Here is a 27,194-nt window from a genome sequence, read left to right as displayed (position 1 = left end):
AGTAGGAGCGGGAGAGGTTGGGGGGGGGGGGTGGAAGAAGTTAAGGTGGACCGTGGGATGGCCCGAGGAACGGGGTAACCGGTCTTCTCTCTCAGACGTTCTCGGTTGTCCAGCCTGTCCATCACTGCATCCAGGCTGTTAGTGACCCAACACAATCCCCACATCGACTGGTCTACCGGGAGGACAGCCAAATGGAGCCAGTCTTGTCACCCCAACTGTCTGCGGTCAGCCCCATCCCCCAGGGGAGCTACCGCGACCCCACCTGCCCCAGAACCCCTCGATTTGTCCCGAGTCCCCACAGAATACCATGACGTGGGACCGGTGTGCAGTCAACAACGGGCCTCCGCACCGCCCATATGATTGCGCCATCGACCTTCTCCCCGGGGCCTCGCTACCCAGCAGTCGCCTATGCCTATGCCGACCGGAGAGAGAGGCCATGGAGAAGTACATCAGCGAGACGGGTCGCTTCGTCCTTGCATTGATTACAGAGGCCTAGACAGTATAACAGTTACGAACAAGTACCCTCTACCCCCATTCGTTCGGCTTTTGAACCCCTGCATGGAGCCACCATTTTCTCAAAGCTGGACCTTCGGAACACATACCATCTAGTCAGGGTGAGGGAGGGGGATGAGTGGAAGACGGCCTTTAATACCCCTCTGGGCCACTTCGAATATTTGGTCATGCCGTTTGGCCTCACCAATGCTCCCACCGTTTTTCAAGCCCCCATTAATGACGTACTGAGGGACTTAATTATTCGTTTACCTCGATGATAGCCTGATATTTTCTAGCACCCCCCAAGAACACGTTCACCATGTTCGTTAAGTTCTCCAGAGACTGTGGGAAAACTAATTATTTGTGAAGGCGGGGAAATGGGAGTTCCACGTTCCTTCGGTCAGCTTCCTGGGCTATATCATCGAGGGCGGGCAGGTGAGGGCAGACCCCGAGAAGATCCGGGCAGTGGAGGAATGGCCGAGGCCCACAACCCGCAAACAACTTCAACTATTACTGGGTTTTGCAAATTTCTATCGCCGATTTATCAGACACTACAGTCGAGTGGAGGCCCCCCTTACCTGGCTTACCTCGTCTACTACCCCCTTCTGTTGGGACTCTGAAGCTGACTCGGCGTTCACCGACCTGAATGGGCGTTTCACCACCGCTCCCATCCTGGTCCATCCGGGCCCAGCCCCTAAATTCATTGTCGAGGTGGACGCCTCTGACTCCGGGATAGGATCAGTACTGTCCCAACGATCAAGTTCGGACGAAAAGCTTCACCCCTGCGCCTTCTATTCTCGCCGACTGTCCCCCGCCCAGCGGAATTACGACGTGGGGAATCGGGAACTCCTGGCGGTCAAACTAGCATTGGAAGAATGGAGGCACTGGCTGGAGTGGGCAGAACAACCATTTGTGATATGGACTGATCATAAGACCCTGGGGTATATTCAGACCGCCAAATGTTTGAACTCCCGCCAGGCCCGCTGGGCGTTATTTTTCGGACGTTTCAAGATTTCCCTCACATTCCGTCCAGGGTCCGAGAACGGGAAGCCGGACGCGCTCTCCCACCAATACGACTCCAAGGAGGACACTTCCAGCCCAGAGACCATCCTCCCACCATCCTGCGTGGTGGCCACCCTCACTTGGGAGATCGAGTCGAAAGCCGAACGGGATGACCCCGACCCCGGCAATGGACAGAGCGCTGGCCTGTATGTGCCCGTTTCCGTCAGGTCCCAGGTTCTTCAATGGGGGCAGACGTCTTGGTTCGCCTGCCAGCCCGGGAGTGATCGGACCCTAGCGCTCCTGAAGAAACACTTTTGGTGGACGTCCATGGAGCCGGATACCAATTCCTATGTCTCGGCATGTTCCATCTGTGTCCGGGGAAAAGCCTCTCATCGGCCACCTGCGGGTGTACTTCGTCCTCTACCTGTCCCTGGTCACACATCGCCCTGGACTTCGTCACCGGTCTACCCCCTTCATAGGGGAACACTACCGTACACACCGTGGTAGACCCGTTCTCCAAGGCGGTGCACTTTGTGACCCTCCCTTCCTCTCTAGAAACTGCATATCTTTTCGTCCGCCACGTCTTCAGCCTCCACCGAATCCCCGCGGACATCGTCTCCGATCGTGGTCCCCAGTTCGTCTCGCAGGTAAGGAAGGCCTTCTGTCAAGCCTCAGGTGCAACGGTCAGCCTGTCACCCGGCTTCCGCCCGCAGACGAACGGGCAGACGGAACGGGTCAACCAAGACCTGGAGACGACGCTACGTTGTGTAACGGCAAACAACCCGTCGACCTGGAGCGACCGCACCCCCGTGGGTTGACTCCGCCCATGTCTCTAATGAGCTCGGCCATCCGAGTGTTCCCTGGGGCACCAACCCCCGCTGCTCCCCGCGCAGGAAGAGGAGATTGCGGAACCATCGGTTCAGGACCATATCGAGCGATGCCTTAAGGTTTGAGAGGGACTATTCAATGTCGAAAATATTAATCCCGCAGCGGTCCGCCTAAAACTGCCAAGATTTATGTGCATCTGCCCGACTTTTCATATTTCCCAGTTAAAGCCAGTTTCCGTCAGCCCCTTGTGTCCCCCGGCTGAGGCTCCCCCACCTGCCCGTGTAATCGACAACCATCCGGCACACACCGTCCGAAGACAACGCCATAGGGGCAGGGGTTTCCAATACCTGTTTGACAGGGAAGGGTATGGTCCAGAGGAGCATTCCTGGGTTCCCCGCTCCTTCATCCTAGACTCTTCCCTCATACAGGATTTTTATCGGGACCATCCATTCAGGCCTGGAGCGGTACCATCATGGTCCCTTCTGGCAATCACCCACCTGGCTACTTACCTCAGGAATTGGGTCTCAATCACCTCGTTTAGTTTCCAATCATTCCCAGGTTCCACTAACTACAAACACCTGCTTTCCATCGGCAAATGCACTATAAAAAACCCCGCGACCACAACAAGGAGATGCCAGATCGTTGGTCAACTCCAGTGTGAGTAACCTCGTTTCATGGTTCCTAGGACGACCAGTTATAGGTCTAGCATCGGTCCTGGATACCGACTGCACGCTCGCTACGTTAATAACGCCTCCCGACTCTGCCTTCATGCCCGTGTTCTACACTTGGGTTCGCCCACCGACACGCCGGCCAGTTCGTTTTCCCCTCATGTTCCCCTTCAACATTTCACCTTTCAGCCTTAATCCATGACCTTTAGTTCTAGACTCACCCAACGTCAGTGGGGGGGGGGGAGAGCCTTATATTTGTCGTGTCTATACCCCTCATAATTTTGTATAACTATAAAAGATCACGCCCGCATTCTCCTACGCCCCTCAGTCGTGTGACAAGAGTTTGCAAAATCCCTGAGAGGGTGAAGATGGGGAAGGGCGTGCGGCCCTGTCTGTGGGTCCCAGCCTCAGAATAAGGCGATAGAAATTGCCGAGCAGAATTAGGCTGTAGGAAGAACTCAGTTCAGGTAGAGAGGAGCCTGCTTCCCCTCCCCTCCACACACACACACAATCAATCAATCACTGTGACAGGGTGGATGGGATAATTAGTCACAGTGACTTTGTGTGTATGTGTAGGAGGCGGGGAGGGAGGCTCCAGAGACTGAAGGGTGGGGTGTGGTGAGGAAGCCATACATGGAAACATAGAAAATCTACAGTACAATACAGGTTTTTCGGCCCACAATGCTGTGCCAAACTTTAGAAATTATTGAGGGTTACCCATAGCCGACTATTTATCTAAGCTCCATGTACCTATCCTAGAGTCTCTTAAAAGGCCCTATTGCATCCGCCTCCTCCACAGTCGCTGGCAGCCCATTCCACATACTCATCCCTCTCTGCATAAAAACTTGCTCCTGACATCTCCTCTGTGCCTGTTTCCAAGCACCTTAAAACTGTGCCCTCTCGTGTTAGCCATTTCAACCCTGGGGAAAAACCTCTGACTATTCATACACTCAATGCCTCTCGTCAACTTATACACCTCTATAAGGTCACCTCTCATCCTCTGTCGATCCAAGGAGAAAAAGCCGAGTTCACTCAACCTATTCTCATAAGGCATGCTCCCCAATCCAGGCAACATCCTTGCAAATCTCCTCTGCGCCCTTTCTATGGTTTCCACATATTTCCTGTAGTGAGGCAACCAAAACTGAGCAGAATACTCCAAGTGGGGTCTGACCAGGGTCCTATATAGCTGCAACATTACCTTTCAGCTCTTGAAATCATTCCCACGGTTGATGAAGACCAATACACCATATGCCTTCTTAATCACACAGCCAACCTGCGCAGCAGCTTTGAGCGTCCTATGGACTTGGACCCCAAGATCCCCCTGATTCTCCACACTGCCAAGAGTCTTACCATTCATACTATATTCCGCCATCATATTTGACCCACCAAAATGAACCACCTCTCACTTGTCTGGGTTGAACTTCTTCTGCCCAGTTTTGCATCCTATCAATGTCCCACTGTAACCTCTGACAGCCCTCCACACTGTCCACAACACCCCCAACCTTTGTGTCATCAGCAAATTTACTAACCCATCCCTTCACTTCCACATCCAGGTAATTTATAAAAATTATGAAGAGAAGGGGGTCCCAGAACAGATCCCTGAGGCACTCCACTGGTCACTGACCTCCGTGCAGGATATGACGCATCTACAGCCACACTTTGCCTTCTGTGGGCAAGCCAGTTCTGGATCCACAAAGCAATGTCCCCTTTGATCCCATGCCTCCTTACTTTCTCAATAAGCCTTTCATGGGGTAGCTTATCAAAAGCCTTGCTTAAATCCATATACACTACATCTACTGCTCTTCCTTCATCAATGTGTTTAGTCACATCTTCAAAAAATTTAATCATGCTCGTAAAGCCGACCTGCCTTTGACAAAGCCGTGCTGACTATTCCTAATCATATTATGCCTCTCCAAATGTTCACAAATCCTGTCTCTCGGGATCTTCTCCATCAACTTACCAACCATTGAAGTAAGACTCACTGGTCTATACTGTAATTTCCTGGGCTATCTCTGCTCCCTTTTTTGAATAAGGGAAGAACATCTGAAATCCTTCAGAACATCTCCCATCCCCATTTATGTTGCAAAGATCATCGCCAGAGGCTCAGCAATCTCCTCTCTCGCCTCCCACAGCAGCCTAGGGTATATCTCGTCAGGTCCCGGTGACTTACCCAACTTGATGCTTTCCAAAAGCTCCAGCACATCCTCTTCCTTAATGCCTATATGCTTAAACTTTTCAGTCCGCTCTAAGTCATCCATCCCTACAATCACCAAGGTCCTTTTCCGTAGTGAATACGGAAGCAAAGTATTCATTAAGTATTTCCATTACCACCTCTGGTTCCATACACACTTTTCCACTGTCACACTTGGTTGGTCCTATTTTCTGTTGCCTTATCTTCTTGATCTTCACATACTTGTAAAATGCTTTGGGGTTTTCCTTAATCCTGTTCGCCAAGGCCTTCTCATGGCCTCTTGTGGCTCTCCTAATTTTTATTCTTAAGCTCCTTCCTTCCAGCCTTATAATTTTCTAGATCTCTATCATAACCTAGTTTTTTTTAACCTTTTGTAAGCTTTTCTTCTTGACTAGATTTTCAACAGCTTTTGTGCACCATTGTTCCGGTACCCTACCATCCTTTCCCTGTCTCATTGGAACATACCTATGCAGAACGCTACACAAATATCCCCTGAATATTTGCCACATTTCAGCCTTGAAATGTTCTGCCCTGAGAGTATCTGCTCCCGATTTATGCTTCCAAGTTCCTGTCTGATAGCTTCATATTTCCCCTTACTCCAATTAAGCATTTTCTTGACTTGTCTGCCCCTATCACTCTCCAATGCTATGGGAAAGGAGATAGAATTGTGATCACTATCTCCAAAATGCTCTCCCACTGAGAGACCTGACACGTGACCAGGTTCATTTCCCAATACTAGATTAAGTATAGCCTCTCCTCTTGTAGGCTTATCTACGTATGGTGTCAGAAAACCTTCCTGAACACACCTAACAAATTCCACTCCAGCTAAACTGCTCGCTCTAGGGAGGTGCCAATCAATATTGGGGAAATTAAAATCTCCCACCGTGACAACCCTGTTATTATTGCACTGTTCTAGAATCTGTCTCCCTATCTGTTCCTCAATGTCCCCGTTACTGTTGGGTGGTGTCTAAAAAAACCCAGTAGATTTATTGACCCCTTCTTATTCCTAACTTCCACCCACAGATACTCCGGAGACAATCCCTCATGACTTCCTCCTTTTCTGCAGCAGTGACACTATCTCTGATCAGCAGTGCCCCACCCCCACCTCTTTTGCCTCCCTCCCTGTCCTTTCTGAAACATCTAAAGCCTGGCACTCCAAGCAGCCATTCCTGCCCTGCACCATCCAAGTCTCTCTAATGGCCTGGCATCATAGCTCCAAGAGCTGATCCACGCTCTGAGCACCATGTTACTGATCTCGCTGTCCACGTCTCAGCCCAAAACAGGGTCCAGAGGTATCTCGCACCCATCAATTGATTCCGTTTTCTTCCCCTTCCCCGGAGAATCTCCCCAATCCCATGGCTCCGGCAATCGGCTGGGAAACAAGAAAGGTCCCTTCTCCGTCTCCGTGACACTTCCGGCCCCTACACCCCTCCCCGCCCCCGTGACGCCCGGCCTCTACACCACATTTCTGTCTGTAAACTAGGTTCTGGAACAGTTATTACCCCTCAGCCAGCAGGCTCTTGAACCAAAGGGAATGACGTCACTCGCCCCACCACTGAACTGTTCCCACAACTAGGGGATCACTTTCGAGGACTTACTGTTGCATCTTCTCGATATTTATTATCCTTTTATTTTTTTCTCAGCTCAAGCTGGTAAAGCCTGAGGTGCGGACATGGCCAAGCACACTCATTTCTCAATAGCTAGGAACTTTCTAACTTTTCTAGCGGTGTTTAGTATTGTGGCTTTCTGGAGATTTACATGGGTATCACCGTGCAGCCCTGATTATTTAATGCTATTGTGTAGTGCCTTTGCGATGATACCAGTTGTAGGTATTACCCCACAATAGCAAGAGTAACCTGCTCATGTTCCTACACAATAGTTACTACTCAATTTCCTCTCCTAATTCAGCATATTTCTGGCGTTTTTCAATTATTAATTTCTGTAAGTTATGTGTGTTTGCAATGGCTATAACTATTAAATAAGCTGTTCTTGCTTCTTTACCCTGTAATATTATTTATATCCGATTGCCCTATTATTATTATTTCCTGTTGTATTTATACAGTATTATTTCTTTGGCACATTGGTAGTTTGTTCGTCCTTTTGGGCGTGGTTTTTCATTGACACTGTTGTGTTTCTTGGATTTGTTGTGCCGGCTCGCAGGGAAACGGTACGTACATGGATAATAAATTTACTTTAATTTTGTTGTACTTTGTAAACCCCTTTGGGAACTATAGTCCTTCCCGTCTGTCACCCCTTCCAGCCCCGCATTCCTCCAATCACCGTGGCTCCCCACGCCAGCGTTGCCAAGAGACCCGAGGCAACCCAAACCCGCCAAGCAACGGCAGGCGCTGTATTCCAGCCGCTGCCAATCACTTGCCTGTCGTCACAAGCAGTAACCAATCAGCAGCGAGGATTGGGACGAGGGGCGCGGATAATGTTACGCGTCACCTCCGTGGCGCGGGGCGGGGAAACTTCCAAATCTGTTAAATTTGGAATTATATTAGGGAGGGACGCGGCGGGATTTCAGGTACGAGCTTTTCCCCACAGTTCAGATTAATTTTACATTGTTTGCTGACGAACTGCGCGACTGCTGCTCAGAGACGAGCCGAGCTTCCTCGCAAGTTAGTTCGTGTTTCCTCCGTCTGGGACGGCTTCAAACTCTGAGAGAGTTGAAACGTTGCCCGTGTGCTCAGCAATCATTAACCGCTTCCAAGAGTGAGCCTGGCCTATTCTCGGGCGGGGTGGAGGGGGTGGTGAGGGGAGAGAAGGAAGTGGATGGGGCAGAGCGAGAGAGGGAGACAAAGGGGGAGGGGAGAGTAAAGGGAGGTAGAGGGTGGAAGAGGGAGAGAATTTAATTTAATTGGCACATGTTGTGAAATCCTGTTTTGTGGCAGCGGTACAGAACTAGACAACCATTACTGTAACTTTCAAAATAGACTGTGCAAAGGAGGTATATTGTAACAGTGTTCGTGGGCCGTTCAGAAATCTGATGGCAGAGGTGAAGTTGTTCCTGAATCACTGAGCTTTGGCCTTGAGTCTCCATATGAGAGTAATGAGAAGAGGGCGTGTTCTGGATGGTGAGGGTCCTTAGTGAAAACTACCACCTTCTTGAGGCACTGGCATTAAGAAGGTTGGGGTGAAGGGGAGGGAGAGATGGAGGGTGAGGGGTAGAGAGGGTTGGGGATAGAGAGAGGGGATGAAAAGGGGAGGGTGGGCATTCGGAGTGAGAGAGAGGAAACGTAGTGAGAACGTAATAGGGAGAGGGGGGTTTGGGCGTAGTAAGGGGGGCAGAAGGAATGTGGAGGGGGTGAGGGGGTAGGGAGCGGATGTGTCAGACTGAGAGAGGAGATTCCGAGCCAGAAGAGCAGGATCTGTGTGTGTGCGCGCGCAGCTGAGGGGCGGCGGGGCAGTCTGTGCCGCTTTGTAGCAAATTCCAGCAATTTGTTGCTTACTAGTGGCTTCGGGGAGATGTCCCCAGGGTCCGGAATGTCGTCCTAGGAGAGTGAAGGAGTCACAGAGATGGGCAGGGGTGTCAGTGACGAAGGGGACACAGAAGAGCACAGAGAAGGGTATAGGGGGCGGAGGGGGTCGCAGAGCTGGACAGGGGTGAAGGGGCCAGAGGGGTTCACAGAGATGGGGAGGGGAGTAGGGGCTGAGTGGTTTGCAGAGATAGGGAGGGGTGGAGGGGGTCATGGTGACGGGGAGGGGTGTAAAGGTTAGAGTTTAGCCTTATTTGTCAATGTTCATCAAAGCGTAGAGTGGAATGCATTGCTTTCGTCAACAAGCAACACAGCCCGAAAGTGTTCCCATGCTTTCAGCGCCAACATAGCACGCCCACAACCAACATCTTGGGAACATGGAGAAAAGCTGAGCACTGAGAGGAAACCCACGCGGTGGCGGGGGCAATGCGGAGACTCCTTACAGACAGCGGGGGGTATTGAAGCCCGGTCGGTTTTCCAGCCGGCGCTGTGAAGAGGGGAGGCCATCACGATTGCTAGCTCTCTCCGAGAGTGGAGCGTTGATCGCCTTCCCTGCTATTCCGAGCGCTCTCGTTATCTGCACTTCTCAGACAGGACGTGGGTTGCGCTGTGGTGATGGCTGTCGTCGAGAACAGGAGCACACGCGTCTGACCGTAACGTGTTGGTAGTCTTTCCTTTGCGATGGGGCAGCTCAGTGGGGGAATCGTCGGTAACTGGGGCTGAGGGTGGGGAACAAACAGAACTGCACTGGACAGGAAGGTTCTACCGTGGCTGGTCGAAACTGTCCAATTCATCACCGGCACCAGCCCACCCGCTGTCAAAGGCACACATACAGAGTGGGGGGGAGGGGGGGAGGCCTACAATATCATAATGGGACACTAGACACAAAAACAGTTACTTGCCCCAAGCAGTAAGGCTCTCTATAGCCCGACTGCCATTATTTTATCATTTCCTGTCAGTCACTCTGTGTACACTCCTGTGCCCAGCATCACTTTATGTACATATTGGTCTCTGTACTGTGTATAATTGAGTATTTATTGTGTTTTTTCTGAGCTGCGTTGGATCTGGAGTAACAATTACTTCATTCTCCTTTGCACCCGTGTACTGGAAAGATGATAAACCATCCGGAGAGTTGAGATTAGGTGTGGTTTATCAAGTTTGGTCAGATACATGTATAAAAATCTGAACAGACGCATTCCATCATATTAGTAGCATTCTCAGGAAAATCATCTTTCACAATAACAAAGCACAAAACAAGCTGACCCTAGTGTTGTTGAGCTGAAGCAGTGACTGGGGTTCAAGGGATTGAATGGTTGAAGGGAAGATGCTGCTCCTGAACCTGGTGGTGTGGGACTTCAGGCTCCTGTGCCTCCTGCCTCTTGGGAGCAGTGAGAAGATGGTGTGGCCCAGATTGTGGGGGCATCTTTGATGTGAGTTATTGCCTTCTTCAGGCAGCACCTCCTGTAGATACTATCGATAATGGGAAAGGATATGCCTGTGATGTATTGGGCCAAGCCCACTATTATCTGGCAACCACGGTTCGTCACCCGGCACATGTCAGGTTTGTTCAGGAAAAACTCCCCACCTCCCTTGGTTGAGTTAGTCCATGCAGTCTGCATTCGCCACATTACCTCTCCCCCAACGATGTCAGGAGTGTGGTGGCATATTCTGCACATGCCTGGGAGGAGTTAGTCTCTGAACTCTGCAAGTGCCACATTACCTGACCCCACCTACAAGACAGGAGTGTGGTAGGACACTCTAAACTTTCCTGGGTGGAGTTTGTCTGTGCACTCAACGTCTGCCATGTTACCTGTCCTCAATCTACAATGCCTGAGTCAGAAGTCAGAATCGCCACCTGCCACGTTGGAAACACGGGAAGCTCAATTCCCCAGGACACAGCAGCACACTGAATTGACATCCACACAGAGTCGTTCACTCACCCCACAAAAGATCAGCTCCCCATCGACAGTTCACTCACTCCACGATGAATCAGCTCCCCATCCTGGACAGTTCACTCACTCTACCACCGATCGGCTCCCCATCCTCGACAGTTCACTCACTCCACCGATCGGCTCCCCATCCTCGACAGTTCACTCACTCCACCGATCGGTCACCATCCTCGACAGTTCACTCACTCCACAACTGATCGGCACCCCATCCTCGACAGTTCACTCACTCCACCGATCGGCTCCCCATCCTCGACAGTTCACTCACTCCACCGATCGGCTCCCCATCCTCGACAGTTCACCCACTCCACGATGAATCAGCTCCCCATCCTCGACAGTTCACTCACTCCACCGATCAGCTCCCCATCCTCGACAGTTCACTCACACCACCGATCAGCTCCCCATCCTCGACAGTTCACTCACTCCAGCAATCAGCTCCCCATCCTCGACAGTTCATTCACTCCATCACTGATCATCTCCCAATCCTCGACAGTTCACTCACTCCACCGATCAGCTCCCCATCCTCGACAGTTCACTCACTCCACCGATCAGCTCCCCATCCTCGACAGTTCACTCACTCCACCACCGATCAGCTCCCAATCCTCGACAGTTCACTCACTCCATCACAGATCAGCTCCCCTTCCTCGACAGTTCACTCACTCCACCGATCAGCTCCCCATCCGCGACAGTTCACTCACTCACTCCACTGGTCAGCTCCCATCCTCGACAGTTCACTCACTCACTCCACTGGTCAGCCCCCCATCCTCGACAGTTCACTCACTCCAGCACCGATCAGCTCCCCATCCTCGACAGTTCACTCACTCCACCACCGATCAGCTCCCTATCCTCGACAGTTCACTCACTCCATCACCGATCAGCTCCCAATCCTCGACAGTTCACTCACTCCATCACCGATCAGCTCCCCATCCTCGACAGTTCACTCACTCCACCGATCAGCTCCCCATCCTCGACAGTTCACTCATTCCATCACCGATCAGCTCCCCATCCTCGACAGTTCACTCACTCCACCGATCAGCTCCCCATCCTCGACAGTTCACTCACTCCACCAATCGGCTCCCCATCCTCGACAGTTCACTCACTCACTCCACCGATCAGCTCCCATCCTCGACAGTTAACTCACTCCACCAATCAGCTCCCCATCCTCGACAGTTCACTCACTCCAGCACCGATCAGCTACCAATCCTCGACAGTTCACTCACTCCACCGATCAGCGCCCCATCATCGACAGTTCACTCATTCCACCAACGATCAGCTCCCTATCCTCGACAGTTCACTCACTACACCGATCAGCGCCCCATCATCGACAGTTCACTCATTCCACCAACGATCAGCTCCCTATCCTCGACAGTTCACTCACTCCACCGATCGGTCACCATCCTCGACAGTTCACTCACTCCACCACAGATCAGCCCCCCATCCTCGACAGTTCACTCACTCCACCGATCAGCTCCCAATCCTCGACAGTTCACTCATTCCACCAACGATCAGCTCCCCATCCTCGACAGTTCACTCACTCCACCACCGATCAGCTCCCCATCCTCGACAGTTCACTCACTCCACCGATCGGTCACCATCCTCGACAGTTCACTCACTCCACCGATCGGCTCCCCAACCTCGACAGTTCACTCACTCCACCACCGATCGGCTCCCCATCCTCGACAGTTCACTCACTCCACCGATCAGTCCCCCATCCTCGACAGTTCACTCACTCCACCGATCAGTCCCCCATCCTCGACAGTTCACTCACTACACCGCTCGGCACACCATCCTCGACAGTTCACTCACTCCACCACCAATCAGCCCCCCATCCTCGACAGTTCACTCACTCCAGCACCGATCAGCTCCCCATCCTCGACAGTTCACTCACTCCACCACCGATCAGTCCCCCATCCTCGACAGTTCACTCACTCCACCGATCAGCTCCCAATCCTCGACAGTTCACTCACTCCACCACCGATCAGCTCCCAATCCTCGACAGTTCACTCACTCCACCACCGATCGGCTCCCCATCCTCGACACTTTACTCACTCCACCACCGATCGGCTCCCCATCCTCGACAGTTCACTCACTCCACCGATCAGCTCCCCATCCTCGACAGTTCACTCACTCCATCACCGATCAGCTCCCAATCCTCGACAGTTCACTCACTCCATCACCGATCAGCTCCCCATCCTCGACAGTTCACTCACTCCACCGATCAGCTCCCCATCCTCGACAGTTCACTCACTCCATCACCGATCAGCTCCCAATCCTCGACAGTTCACTCACTCCACCACCGATCAGCTCCTTATCCTCAACAGTTCATTCACTCCACATCCGATCAGTTCCCTATCCTCGAATGTTCACTGACTCCACCGATCAGCTCCCCATCCGCGACAGTTCACACACTCCAACGATCGGCTCCCCATCCTCGACAGTTCACTCACTCCACCACCAATCAGCTCCGAATCCTCGACTGTTCACTCACTCCACTGATCAGCTCCCCATCCTCGACAGTTCACTCACTCCAGCAATCAGCTCCCAATCCTCGACAGTTCACTCACTCCATCACTGATCATCTCCCAATCCTCGACAGTTCACTCACTCCACCGATCGGCTCCCCATCCGCGACAGTTCACTCACTCCACCACCAATCAGCTCCCAATCCTCGACAGTTCACTCACTCCACAACCGATCAGCTCCCCATCCTCGACAGTTCACTCACTCCACAACCGATCAGCTCCCAATCCTCGACAGTTCACTCACTCCACCGATCAGCTCCCCATCCTCGACAGTTCACTCACTCCACCGATCAGCTCCCCATCCTCGACAGTTCACTCACTCCACTGATCAGCTCCCCATCCTCGACAGTTCACTCACTCCAGCAATCAGCTCCCAATCCTCGACAGTTCACTCACTCCATCACTGATCATCTCCCAATCCTCGACAGTTCACTCACTCCACTGATCAGCTCCCCATCCTCGACAGTTCACTCACTCCACCGATCAGCTCCCCATCCTCGACAGTTCACTCACTCCACCACCGATCAGTCCCAATCCTCAACAGTTCACTCACTCCATCACAGATCAGCTCCCCTTCCTCGACAGTTCACTCACTCCACCGATCAGCTCCCATCCTCGACAGTTCACTCACTCCACCGATCAGCTCCCCATCCTCGACAGTTCACTCACTCCACCGATCAGCTCCCCATCCTCGACAGTTCACTCACTCCACCGGTCAGCCCCCCATCCTCGACAGTTCACTCACTCCAGCACCGATCAGCTCCCCATCCTCGACAGTTCACTCACTCCACCACCGATCAGTCCCCCATCCTCGACAGTTCACTCACTCCACCACCGATCAGCTCCTCATCCTAAACAGTTCACTCACTCCATCACCGATCAGCTCCCAATCCTCGACAGTTCACTCACTCCACCACCGATCAGCTCCTCATCCTAAACAGTTCACTCACTCCACCACCGATCGGCTCCCTATCCTCGACAGTTCACTCACTCCATCACCGATCAGCTCCCAATCCTCGACAGTTCACTCATTCCATCACCGATCAGCTCCCCATCCTCGACAGTTCACTCACTCCACCACCGATCAGCTCCGCATCCTCAACAGTTCACTCACTCCACCACCGATCAGCTCCTTATCCTCGACAGTTCACTCACTCCACCACCGATCAGCTCCCCATCCTCGACAGTTCACTCACTCCACAACTGATCGGCACCCCATCCTCGACAGTTCACTCACTCCATCACCGATCAGCTCCCCATCCTCGACAGTTCACTCACTCCACCGATCGGCTCCCCATCCTCGACAGTTCACTCACTCCACCGATCGGCTCCCTATCCTCGACAGTTCACCCACTCCACGATGAATCAGCTCCCCATCCTCGACAGTTCACTCACTCCACCGATCGGCTCCCAATCCTCGACAGTTCACTCACTCCACCACCGATCAGCTCCTCATCCTAAACAGTTCACTCACTCCACCACCGATCAGCTCCCCATCCTCGACAGTTCACTCACTCCACCGATCGGTCACCATCCTCGACAGTTCACTCACTCCACCGATCGGCTCCCCATCCTTGAAAGTTCACTCACTCCACCACCGATCGGCTCCCCATCCTCGACAGTTCACTCACTCCACCACCAATCAGCTCCCCATCCTCGACTGTTCACTCACTCCACCACCGATCAGCTCCCATCCTCGACAGTTCACTCACTCCACCGATCAGCTCCCCATCCTCGACAGTTCACTCACTCCACCGATCAGCTCCCCATCCTCGACAGTTCACTCACTCCACCGATCAGCTCCCCATCCTCGACAGTTCACTCACTCCACCGATCAGCTCCCCATCCTCGACAGTTCACTCACTCCACCGATCAGCTCCCCATCCTCGACAGTTCACTCACTCCACCGATCAGCTCCCAATCCTCGACAGTTCACTCACTCCATCACAGATCAGCTCCCCATCCTCGACAGTTCACTCACTCCACCACCGATCAGCTCCGCATCCTCAACAGTTCACTCACTCCACCACCGATCAGCTCCCCATCCTCGACAGTTCACTCACTCCAGCAATCAGCTCCCCATCCTCGACAGTTCACTCACTCCAGCGATCAGCTCCCCATCCTCGACAGTTCACTCACTCCAGCAATCAGCTCCCCATCCTCGACTGTTCACTCACTCCACCACCGATCGGCTCCCCATCCTCGACTGTTCACTCACTCCACCACCGATCAGCTCCCATCCTCGACAGTTCACTCACTCACTCCACCGATCAGCTCCCATCCTCGACAGTTCACTCACTCCACCAATCAGCTCCCCATCCTCGACAGTTCACTCACTCCACCGATCAGCTCCCCATCTTCGACAGTTCACTCACTCCACCGATCAACTCCCATTCCTCGACAGTTCACTCACTCCACATCCGATCAGCTCCCCATCCTCGACAGTTCACTCACTCCACCACCGATCAGATCCCAATCCTCGACAGTTCACTCACTCCACCACCGATCAGCTCCTCATCCTAAAAAGTTCACTCACTCCACCGATCGGCTCCCCATCCTCGACACTTTACTCACTCCACCACCGATCGGCTGCCTATCCTCGACAGTTCACTCACTCCACCACCGATCAGCTCCCATCCTCGACAGTTCACTCACTCCACCGATCAGCTCCCCATCCTCGACAGTTCACTCACTCCACCGATCAGCTCCCCATCCTCGACAGATCTCACACTCCACCGATCAGCTCCCCATCCTCGACAGTTCACTCACTCCACCAATCAGCTCCCCATCTTCGACAGTTCACTCACTCCACCGATCAACTCCCATTCCTCGACAGTTCACTCACTCCACATCCGATCAGTTCCCTATCCTCGACAGTTCAGTCACTCCATCGATCTGCTCCCCATCCTCGACAGTTCACTCACTCCACCACCGATCGGCTCCCCATCCTCGACAGTTCACTCACTCCACCGATCAGCTCCCCATCCTCGACAGTTCACTCACTCCACCAATCAGCTCCCCATCCTCGACAGTTCACTCACTCCACCAATCAGCTCCCCATCCTCGACAGTTCACTCACTCCACCACCGATCAGATCCCAATCCTCGACAGTTCACTCACTCCACCACCGATCAGCTCCTCATCCTAAAAAGTTCACTCACTCCACCGATCGGCTCCCCATCCTCGACAGTTCACTCACTCCACCACCGATCAGCTCCCATCCTCGACAGTTCACTCACTCCACCGATCAGCTCCCCATCCTCGACAGTTCACTCACTCCACCACCGATCGGCTCCCCATCCTCGACAGTTCACTCACTCCACCAATCAGCTCCCCATCCTCGACAGTTCACTCACTCCACCGATCAGCTCCCATCCTCGACAGTTAACTCACTCCACCAATCAGCTCCCCATCCTCGACAGTTCACTCACTCCATCACCGATCAGCTCCCCATCCTCGACAGTTCACTCACTCACTCCACCGATCAGCACCCCATCCTCGACAGTTAACTCACTCCATCACCGATCAGCGCCCCATCATCGACAGTTCACTCATTCCATCACCGATCAGCGCCCCATCATCGACAGTTCACTCATTCCACCACCGATCAGCTCCTTATCCTCAACAGTTCATTCACTCCACAACCGATCAGCTCCTTATCCTCGACAGTTCACTCACTCCACCACCGATCAACTCCCCATCCTCGAGAGTTCACTCACTCCACCGATCAGCTCCCCATCTTCGACAGTTCACTCACTCCACCGATCAACTCCCATTCCTCGACAGTTCACTCACTCCACTGATCGGCTCCCCATCCTCGACAGTTCACTCACTCCACCGATCGGCTCCCTATCCTCGACAGTTCACTCACTCCACCACCAATCAGCTCCGAATCCTCGACTGTTCACTCACTCCACCACCGATCAGCTCCCCATCCTCGACAGTTCACTCACTCCACTGATCGGCTCCCCATCCTCGACAGTTCACTCACACCACCGATCAGCTCCCCATCCTCGACAGTTCACTCACTCCAGCAATCAGCTCCCCATCCTCGACAGTTCACTCACTCCACCACCGATCAGCTCCCCATCCTCGACAGTTCACTCACTCCAGCAATCAGCTCCCCATCCTCGACAGTTCATTCACTCCATCACTGATCATCTCCCAATCCTCGACAGTTCACTCACTCCACCGATCAGCTCCCCATCCTCGACAGTTCACTCACTCCACCGATCAGCTCCCCATCCTCGACAGTTCACTCACTCCACCACCGATCAGCTCCCCATCCTCGACAGTTCACTCACTCCACCGATCAGCTCCCCATCCTCGACAGTTCACTCACTCCACCACCGATCAGCTCCCAATCCTCGACAGTTCACTCACTCCATCACAGATCAGCTCCCAATCCTCGACAGTTCACTCACTCCACCACCGATCAGCTCCGCATCCTCAACAGTTCACTCACTCCACCACCGATCAGCTCCCCATCCTCGACAGTTCACTCACTCCAGCAATCAGCTCCCCATCCTCGACAGTTCACTCACTCCACCACCGATCAGCTCCCATCCTCGACAGTTCACTCACTCACTCCACCGATCAGCTCCCATCCTCGACAGTTCACTCACTCCACCGATCAGCTCCCCATCTTCGACAGTTCACTCACTCCACCACCGATCAACTCCCCATCCTCGAGAGTTCACTCACTCCACCGATCAGCTCCCCATCCTCGACAGTTCACTCACTCCACCACCGATCAACTCCCCATCCTCGAGAGTTCACTCACTCCACCGATCAGCTCCCCATCCTCGACAGTTCACTCACTCCACCAATCAGCTCCCCATCTTCGACAGTTCACTCGCTCCACCGATCAACTCCCATTCCTCGACAGTTCACTCACTCCTCATCCGATCAGCTCCCAATCCTCGACAGTTCACTCACTCCATCACAGATCAGCTCCCAATCCTCGACAGTTCACTCACTCCACCACCGATCAGCTCCCCATCCTCGACAGTTCACTCACTCCATCGATCTGCTCCCCATCCTCGACAGTTCACTCACTCCACCGATCAGCTCCCCATCCTCAACAGTTCACTCACTCCACCACCGATCAGCTCCTTATCCTCGACAGTTCACTCACTCCACCACCGATCAGCTCCGCATCCTCAACAGTTCACTCACTCCACCGATCAGCTCCCCATCCTCGACAGTTCTCTCACTCCACCGATCAGCTCCCCATCCTCAACAGTTCACTCACTCCACCACCGATCAGCTCCTTATCCTCGACAGTTCACTCACTCCACCACCGATCAACTCCCCATCCTCGAGAGTTCACTCACTCCACCGATCAGCTCCCCAACCTCGACAGTTCACACACTCCACCGATCAGCTCTCCATCCTCGACAGTTCACTCACTCCACCGATCAGCTCCCATTCCTCGACAGTTCACTCACTCCACATCCGATCAGCTCCCCATCCTCGACAGTTCACTCACTCCACTGATCGGCTCCCCATCCTCGACAGTTCACTCACTCCACTGATCAGTTCCCCATCCTCGACAGTTCACTCACTCCACCGATCAGCTCCCGATCTTCGACAGTTCACTCACTCCACCGATCAGCTCCCCATCCTCGACAATTCACTCACTCCATCACCGATCATCTCCCCATCCTCGACTGTTCACACACTCCAACGATCGGCTCCCCATCCTCGACAGTTCACTCACTCCATCACCGATCATCTCCCCATCCTCGACTGTTCACTCACTCCACCGATCAGCTCCCCATCCTCGACAGTTTACTCACTCCACCGATCAGCTCCCCATCCTCGACAGTTCACTCACTCCATCACCTATCAGCTCCCCATCCTCGACTGTTCACACACTCCAACGATCGGCTCCCCATCCTCGACAGTTCACTCACTCCACCACCGATCAACTCCCCATCCTCGAGAGTTCACTCACTCCACCGATCAGCTCCCCATCCTCTACAGTTCTCACACTCCACCGATCAGCTCCCCATCATCGACAGTTCTCACACTCCACCGATCAGCTCCCCAACCTCGACAATTCACTCACTCCACCGATCAGCTCCCCATCCTCGACAGTTCACTCACTCCACCAATCAGCTCCCCATCTTCGACAGTTCACTCACTCCACCGATCAACTCCCATTCCTCGACAGTTCACTCACTCCACATCCGATCAGTTCCCTATCCTCGAAAGTTCACTCACTCCATCGATCTGCTCCCCATCCTCGACAGTTCACTCACTCCACCACTCAGCTCCCCATCCTCGACAGTTCACTCACTACATCACCGATCAGCTCCCAATCCTCGACAGTTCACTCACTCCACCGATCAGCTCCCCATCTTCGACAGTTCACTCACTCCACCGATCAGCTCCCCATCCTTGACAGTTCACTCACTCCACAGATTGGCTCCCCATCCTCGACAGTTCACTCACTCCACCGATCAACTCCCCATCCTCGAGAGTTCACTCACTCCACCGATCAGCTCCCCATCCTCGACAGTTCTCACACTCCACCGATCAGCTCCCCATCATCGACAGTTCACTCACTCCACCGATCAGCTCCCCATCCTCGACAGTTCACTCACTCCACCGATCAACTCCCATTCCTCGAGAGTTCACTCACTCCACCGATCAGCTCCCCATCTTCGACAGTTCACTCACTCCACCAATCAGCTCCCTATCCTCGACAGTTCACTGACTCCATCACCGATCAGCTCCCTATCCTCGACAGTTCACTCACTCCACCGATCGGTCCCAATCTTCGACAGTTCACTCACTCCACCGATCGGTCCCAATCTTCGACAGTTCACTCACTCCACATCCGATCGGCTCCCCATCCTCGACAGTTCACAGACTCCACCGATCGGCTCCCTATCCTCGACAGTTCACTCTCTCCACCACCAATCAGCTCCGAATCCTCGACTGTTCTCTCACTCCACCACCGATCAGCTCCTCATCCTAAACAGTTCACTCACTCCACCGATCGGCTCCCCATCCTCGACAGTTCACTCACTCCACCGATCAGCACCCCATCCTCGACAGTTCACTCACTCCACCACCGATCAGCTCCCCATCCTCGACAGTTCACTCACTCCACCGATCAGCACCCCATCCTCGACAGTTCACTCACTCCACCGATCAGCTCCCCATCTTCGACAGTTCACTCCCTCAACCACCGATCAGCTCCCCATCCTCGACAGTTCACTGACTCCACCGATCAGCTCCCCATCCTCGACAGTTCACTCACTCCATCACCGATCATCTCCCAATTCTCGACAGTTCACTCACTCCACCGATCAGCTCCCGATCCTCGACAGTTCACTCACTCCACCGATCAGCTCCCCATCTTCGACAGTTCACTCACTCCACAGATTGGCTCCCCATCCTCGACAGTTCACTCACTGCATCACCGATCAGCACCCCATCCTCGACAGTTCACTCACTCCACCACCGATCAGCTCCCCATCCTCGACAGTTCACTCACTCCACCGATCAGCTCCCCATCTTCGACAGTTCACTCACTCCACAGATTGGCTCCCCATCCTCGACAGTTCACTGACTCCACCGATCAGCTCCCCATCCTCAACAGTTCACTCACTCCACCGATCAGCTCCCCATCCTCGACAGTTCACTCACTCCACCGATCAGCTCCCCATCCTCGACAGTTCACTCCCAGAACCACCTATCAGCTCCCCATCCTTGACAGTTCACTCCCTCAACCACCGATCAACTCCCCATTCTCGAGAGTTCACTCACTCCACCGATCAGCTCCCCATCCTCGACAGTTCACTCACTCCACCGATCAGCTCCCCATCCTCGACAGTTCACTCACTCCATCACCGATCAGTTCCCCATCATCGACAGTTCACTCACTCCACCGATCAGCTCCCCATCCTCGACAGCTCACTCACTCCACCGATCAGCTCCCCATTCTCGACAGTTCACTCACTCCACCACCGATCAGCTCCCCATCCTCGACAGTTCACTCACTCCATCACCGATCAGTTCCCCATCATCGACAGTTCACTCACTCCACCACCGATCAGCTCCCCATCCTCGACAGTTCACTCACTCCACATCCGATCAGTTCCCCATCATCGACAGTTCACTCACTCCACCAATCATCTCCCCATCTTCGACAGTTCACTCACTCCACCGATCAACTCCCATTCCTCGACAGTTCACTCACTCCACATCCGATCAGTTCCCTATCCTCGACAGTTCACTCACTCCATCGATCTGCTCCCCATCCTCGACAGTTCACTCACTCCACCGATCAGCTCCCCATCTTCGACAGTTCACTCACTCCACCGATCAGCTCCCCATCCTCGACAGTTCACTCACTCCACAGATCAGCTCCCCATCCTCGACTGTTCACACACTCCATCGATCGGCTCCCCATCCTCGACAGTTCACTGACTCCACCACCGATCAACTCCCCATCCTCGAGAGTTCACTCACTCCACCGATCAGCTCCCCATCTTCGACAGTTCACTCACTCCACTGATCGGCTCCCCATCCTCGACAGTTCACTCACTCCACCGATCAGCTCCCCATCCTCGACAGTTCACTCACTCCACCGATCAGCTCCCCATCCTCGACAGTTCACTCACTCCACAGATCAGCTCCCCATCCTCGACAGTTCACTCACTCCACCGATCAGCTCCCCATCTTCGACAGTTCACTCACTCCACCGATCAGCTCCCCATCCATCACAGTTCACTCACTCCACCAATCAGCTCCCCATCTTCGACAGTTCACTCACTCCACCGATCAACTCCCATTCCTCGACAGTTCACTCACTCCACATCCGATCAGATCCCAATCCTCGACAGTTCACTCACTCCACCACCGATCAGCTCCTCATCCTAAAAAGTTCACTCACTCCACCGATCGGCTCCCCATCCTCGACACTTTACTCACTCCACCACCGATCGGCTCCCTATCCTCGACAGTTCACTCACTCCAGCAATCAGCTCCCCATCCTCGACAGTTCACTCACTCCAGCACTGATCAGCTCCCCATCCTCGACAGTTCACTCACTCCACCGATCAGCTCCCCATCCTCGACAGTTCACTCACTCCAGCACTGATCAGCTCCCCATCCTCGACAGTTCACTCACTCACTCCACCGATCAGCTCCACATCCTCGACAGTTAACTCACTCCACCAATCAGCGCCCCATCATCGACAGTTCACTCATTCCACCACCGATCAGCTCCCAATCCTCGACAGTTCATTCACTCCACCACCGATCAGCTCCTTATCCTCAACAGTTCATTCACTCCACAACCGATCAGCTCCTTATCCTCGACAGTTCACTCACTCCACCACCGATCAACTCCCCATCCTCGAGAGTTCACTCACTCCACCGATCAGCTCCCCATCTTCGACAGTTCACTCACTCCACCGATCAGCTCCCCATCCTCGACAGTTCACTCACTCCACCGATCAGCTCCCCATCCTCGACAGTTCATTCACTACATCACCGATCGGCTCACCATCCTCGACAGTTCACTCACTCCACCACCGATCAGTCCTCCATCCTCGACAGTTCACTCACTCCACCGATCAGCTCCCAATCCTCGACAGTTCACTCACTCCACCGATCAGCCCCCCATCCTCGACAGTTCACTCACTCCACCACCGATCAGTCCCCCATCCTCGACAGTTCACTCACTCCACCGATCAGCTCCCAATCCTCGACAGTTCACTCACTCCACCACCAATCAGCTCCGAATCCTCGACTGTTCACTCACTCCACCACCGATCAGCTCCCAATCCTCGACAGTTCACTCACTCCACCACCAATCAGCTCCGAATCCTCGACTGTTCACTCACTCCACCACCGATCAGCTCCCAATCCTCGACAGTTCACTCACTCCACCGATCAGCTCCCCATCCTCGACAGTTCTCTCACTCCACCGATCAGCTCCCCATCCTCGACAGTTCACTCACTCCACCACCGATCGGCTCCCCATCCTCGACAGTTCTCTCACTCCACCGATCAGCTCCCCATCCTCGACAGTTCACTCACTCCATCACCGATCAGCTCCCAATCCTCGACAGTTCACTCACTCCACCGATCAGCTCCCCTTCCTCGACAGTTCACTCACTCCACCACCGATCAGCTCCCCTTCCTCGACAGTTCACTCACTCCACCGATCAGCTCCCCATCTTCGACAGTTCACTCACTCCACTGATCAGCTCCCCATCCTCGACTGTTCACTCACTCCACCACCGATCAGCTCCCCATCCTCGACAGTTCACTCACTCCACCACCGATCAGCTCCCCATCATCGACAGTTCACTCACTCCATCACCGATCAGCTCCCAAGCCTCGACAGTTCACTCACTCCATCACCGATCAGCTCCCCATCCTCGACAGTTCACTCACTCCACCGATCAGCTCCCCATCCTCGACAGTTCACTCACTCCACCAATCAGCTCCCCATCCTCGACAGTTCACTCACTCCACCAATCAGCTCCCCATCCTCGACAGTTCACTCACTCCACCGATCAGCTCCCCATCCTCGACAGTTCACTCACTCCACCACCGATCAGCTCCGCATCCTCAACAGTTCACTCACTCCACCGATCGGCTCCCCATCCTCGACAGTTAACTCACTCCACCAATCAGCTCCCCATCCTCGACAGTTCACTCACTCACTCCACCGATCAGCTCCCATCCTCGACAGTTAACTCACTCCACCAATCAGCTCCCCATCCTCGACAGTTCACTCACTCCATCACCGATCAGCTCCCCATCCTCGACAGTTCACTCACTCCACCGATCGGTCCCCATCCTCGACAGTTCACTCACTCCACCGATCGGTCCCCATCCTCGACAGTTCACTCACTCCATCACCGATCAGCTCCGCATCCTCGACAGTTCACTCACTCCACCGATCAGCGCCCCATCCTCGACAGTTCACTCACTCCACCGATCAGCTCCCAATCCTCGACAGTTCACTCACTCCATCACCGATCAGCTCCGCATCCTCGACAGTTCACTCACTCCACCGATCAGCGCCCCATCATCAACAGTTCACTCCACCACCGATCGGCTCCCCATCCTCGACACTTTACTCACTCCACCACCGATTGGCTCCCTATCCTCGACAGTTCACTCACTCCACCGGTCATCTCCCCATCCTCGACAGTTCACTCACTCCATCACCGATCAGCTCCCAATCCTCGACAGTTCACTGACTCCATCACCGATCAGCTCCCCTTCCTCGACAGTTCACTCACTCCATCACCGATCAGCTCCCAATCCTCGACAGTTCACTCACTCCATCACCGATCAGCTCCCAATCCTCGACAGTTCACTCACTCCATCACCGATCAGCTCCCAATCCTCGACAGTTCACTCACTCCATCACCGATCAGCTCCCATTCCTCGGCAGTTCACTCACTCCACCGATCAGCTCCCCTTCCTCGACAGTTCTCTCACTCCACAACCGATCAGCTCCCCATCCTCAACAGTTCACTCACTCCACAACCGATCAGCTCCTTATCCTCGACAGTTCACTCACTCCACCACCGATCAGCTCCCCATCCTCGACAGTTCACTCACTCCACCACCGATCAGCTCCCCATCCTCGACAGTTCACTCACTCCACCGATCAGCTCCCCATCCTCGACAGTTCACTCACTCCACCGATCGGTCCCAATCTTCGACAGTTCACTCACTCCACCGATCGGTCACAATCTTCGACAGTTCACTCACTCCACATCCGATCAGCTCCCCATCCTCGACAGTTCACTCACTCCACTGATCGGCTCCCCATCCTCGACAGTTCACAGACTCCACCGATCGGCTCCCCATCCTCGACAGTTCACTCACTCCACCACCGATCAGCTCCTCATCCTCGACAGTTCACTCACTCCACCACCGATCAGCTCCCTATCCTCGACAGTTCACTCACTCCACCGATCAGCTCCCCATCCTCGACAGTTCACTCACTCCACCACCGATCAGCTCCCTATCCTCGACAGTTCACTCACTCCACCGATCAGCTCCCCATCCTCGACAGTTCACTCACTCCACCACCGATCAGCTCCCAAGCCTCGACAGTTCACTCACTCCATCACCGATCAGCTCCTTATCCTCGACAGTTCACTCACTCCACCACCGATCAGCTCCCAAGCCTCGACAGTTCACTCACTCCATCACCGATCAGCTCCCCATCCTCGACAGTTCACTCACTCTACCGATCAGCTCCCCATCCTCAACAGTTCACTCATTCCACCACCGATCAACTCCCCATCCTCGAGAGTTCACTCACTCCACCGATTGGTCACAATTTTCGACAGTTCACTCACTCCACATCCGATCGGCTCCCCATCCTCGACAGTTCACAGACTCCACCGATCGGCTCCCTATCCTCGACAGTTCACTCACTCCACCACCGATCATCTCCTCATCCTAAAGAGTTCACTCACTCCACCGATCAGCACTCCATCCTCGACAGTTCACTCGCTCCATCACCGATCAGCTCCCCATCCTCGACAGTTCACTCACTCCTCCACCGATCAGCTCCCCATCCTCGACAGTTCTCTCACTCCACCGATCAGCTCCCCATCCTCAACAGTTCACTCACTCCACCGATCAGCTCCCCATCCTCGACAGTTCACTCACTCCACCACCGATCAACTCCCCATCCTCGAGAGTTCACTCACTCCACCGATCAGCTCCCCAACCTCGACAGTTCACACACTCCACCGATCAGCTCTCCATCGTCGACAGTTCACTCACTCCACCGATCAGCTCCCCATCCTCGACAGTTCTCTCACTCCACCGATCAGCTCCCCATCCTCAACAGTTCACTCACTCCACCGATCAGCTCCCCATCCTCGACAGTTCACTCACTCCACCACCGATCAACTCCCCATCCTCGAGAGTTCACTCACTCCACCGATCAGCTCCCCAACCTCGACAGTTCACACACTCCACCGATCAGCTCTCCATCGTCGACAGTTCACACACTCCACCGATCAGCTCTCCATCGTCGACAGTTCACTCACTCCACCGATCAGCTCCCCATCCTCGACAGTTCACTCACTCCACTGATCGGCTCCCCATCCTCGACAGTTCACTCACTCCATCACCGATCAGCTCCCCATCCTCGACAGTTCACTCACTCCACTGATCGGCTCCCCATCCTCGACAGTTCACTCACTCCACTGATCAGTTCCCCATCCTCGACAGTTCACTCACTCCATCACCGATCAGCTCCCAATCCTCGACAGTTCACTCACTCCACCGATCAACTCCCCATCCTCGACAGTTCACTCACTCCACCGATCAGCTCCCCATCCTCGACAATTCACTCACTCCATCACCGATCATCTCCCCATCTTCGACAGTTCACTCACTCCACCGATCAGCTCCCCATCCTCGACAGTTCACTCACTCACTCCACCGATCGGCTCCCCATCCTCGACAGTTCACTCACTCCACCGATCAGCTCCCCATCCTCGACAGTTCACTGACTCCACCGATCAGCTCCCCATCCTCGACAGTTCACTCACTCCACCGATCAGCTCCCCATCCTCGACAGTTCACTCACTCCATCACCTATCAGCTCCCCATCCTCGACTGTTCACACACTCCAACGATCGGCTCCCCATCCTCGACAGTTCACTCACTCCACCACCGATCAACTCCCCATCCTCGAGAGTTCACTCACTCCACCGATCAGCTCCCCATCCTCTACAGTTCTCACACTCCACCGATCAGCTCCCCATCATCGACAGTTCTCACACTCCACCGATCAGCTCCCCAACCTCGACAATTCACTCACTCCACCGATCAGCTCCCCATCCTCGACAGTTCACTCACTCCACCGATCAACTCCCATTCCTCGACAGTTCACTCACTCCACATCCGATCAGTTCCCTATCCTCGAAAGTTCACTCACTCCATCGATCTGCTCCCCATCCTCGACAGTTCACTCACTCCACCACTCAGCTCCCCATCCTCGACAGTTCACTCACTCCAGCAATCAGCTCCCCATCCTCGACAGTTCACTCACT

General features: G+C 53.9%; 1 protein-coding gene across 1 annotated transcript in view; it reads left to right on the top strand.

Moving 5' to 3' along the window:
* Positions 1–7,624: 7,624 nt before the first annotated feature.
* si:dkey-199f5.8 (beta-1,4-galactosyltransferase 3) overlaps positions 7,625–27,194 on the top strand; it is an 88,771-nt gene continuing 69,201 nt past the window's right edge. The window contains exon 1 of the mRNA XM_059957371.1: positions 7,625–7,708. The gene's annotated coding sequence lies outside the window, so the exon portion shown is untranslated. The remainder of the gene's footprint in view (positions 7,709–27,194) is intronic.

Source organism: Hypanus sabinus (genome assembly GCF_030144855.1).
Source record: "Hypanus sabinus isolate sHypSab1 chromosome 1 unlocalized genomic scaffold, sHypSab1.hap1 SUPER_1_unloc_1, whole genome shotgun sequence".
In the NCBI taxonomy this organism is placed as follows: Eukaryota; Metazoa; Chordata; class Chondrichthyes; order Myliobatiformes; family Dasyatidae; genus Hypanus; species Hypanus sabinus.
This window is presented reverse-complemented; position numbering and strand designations above follow the sequence as displayed.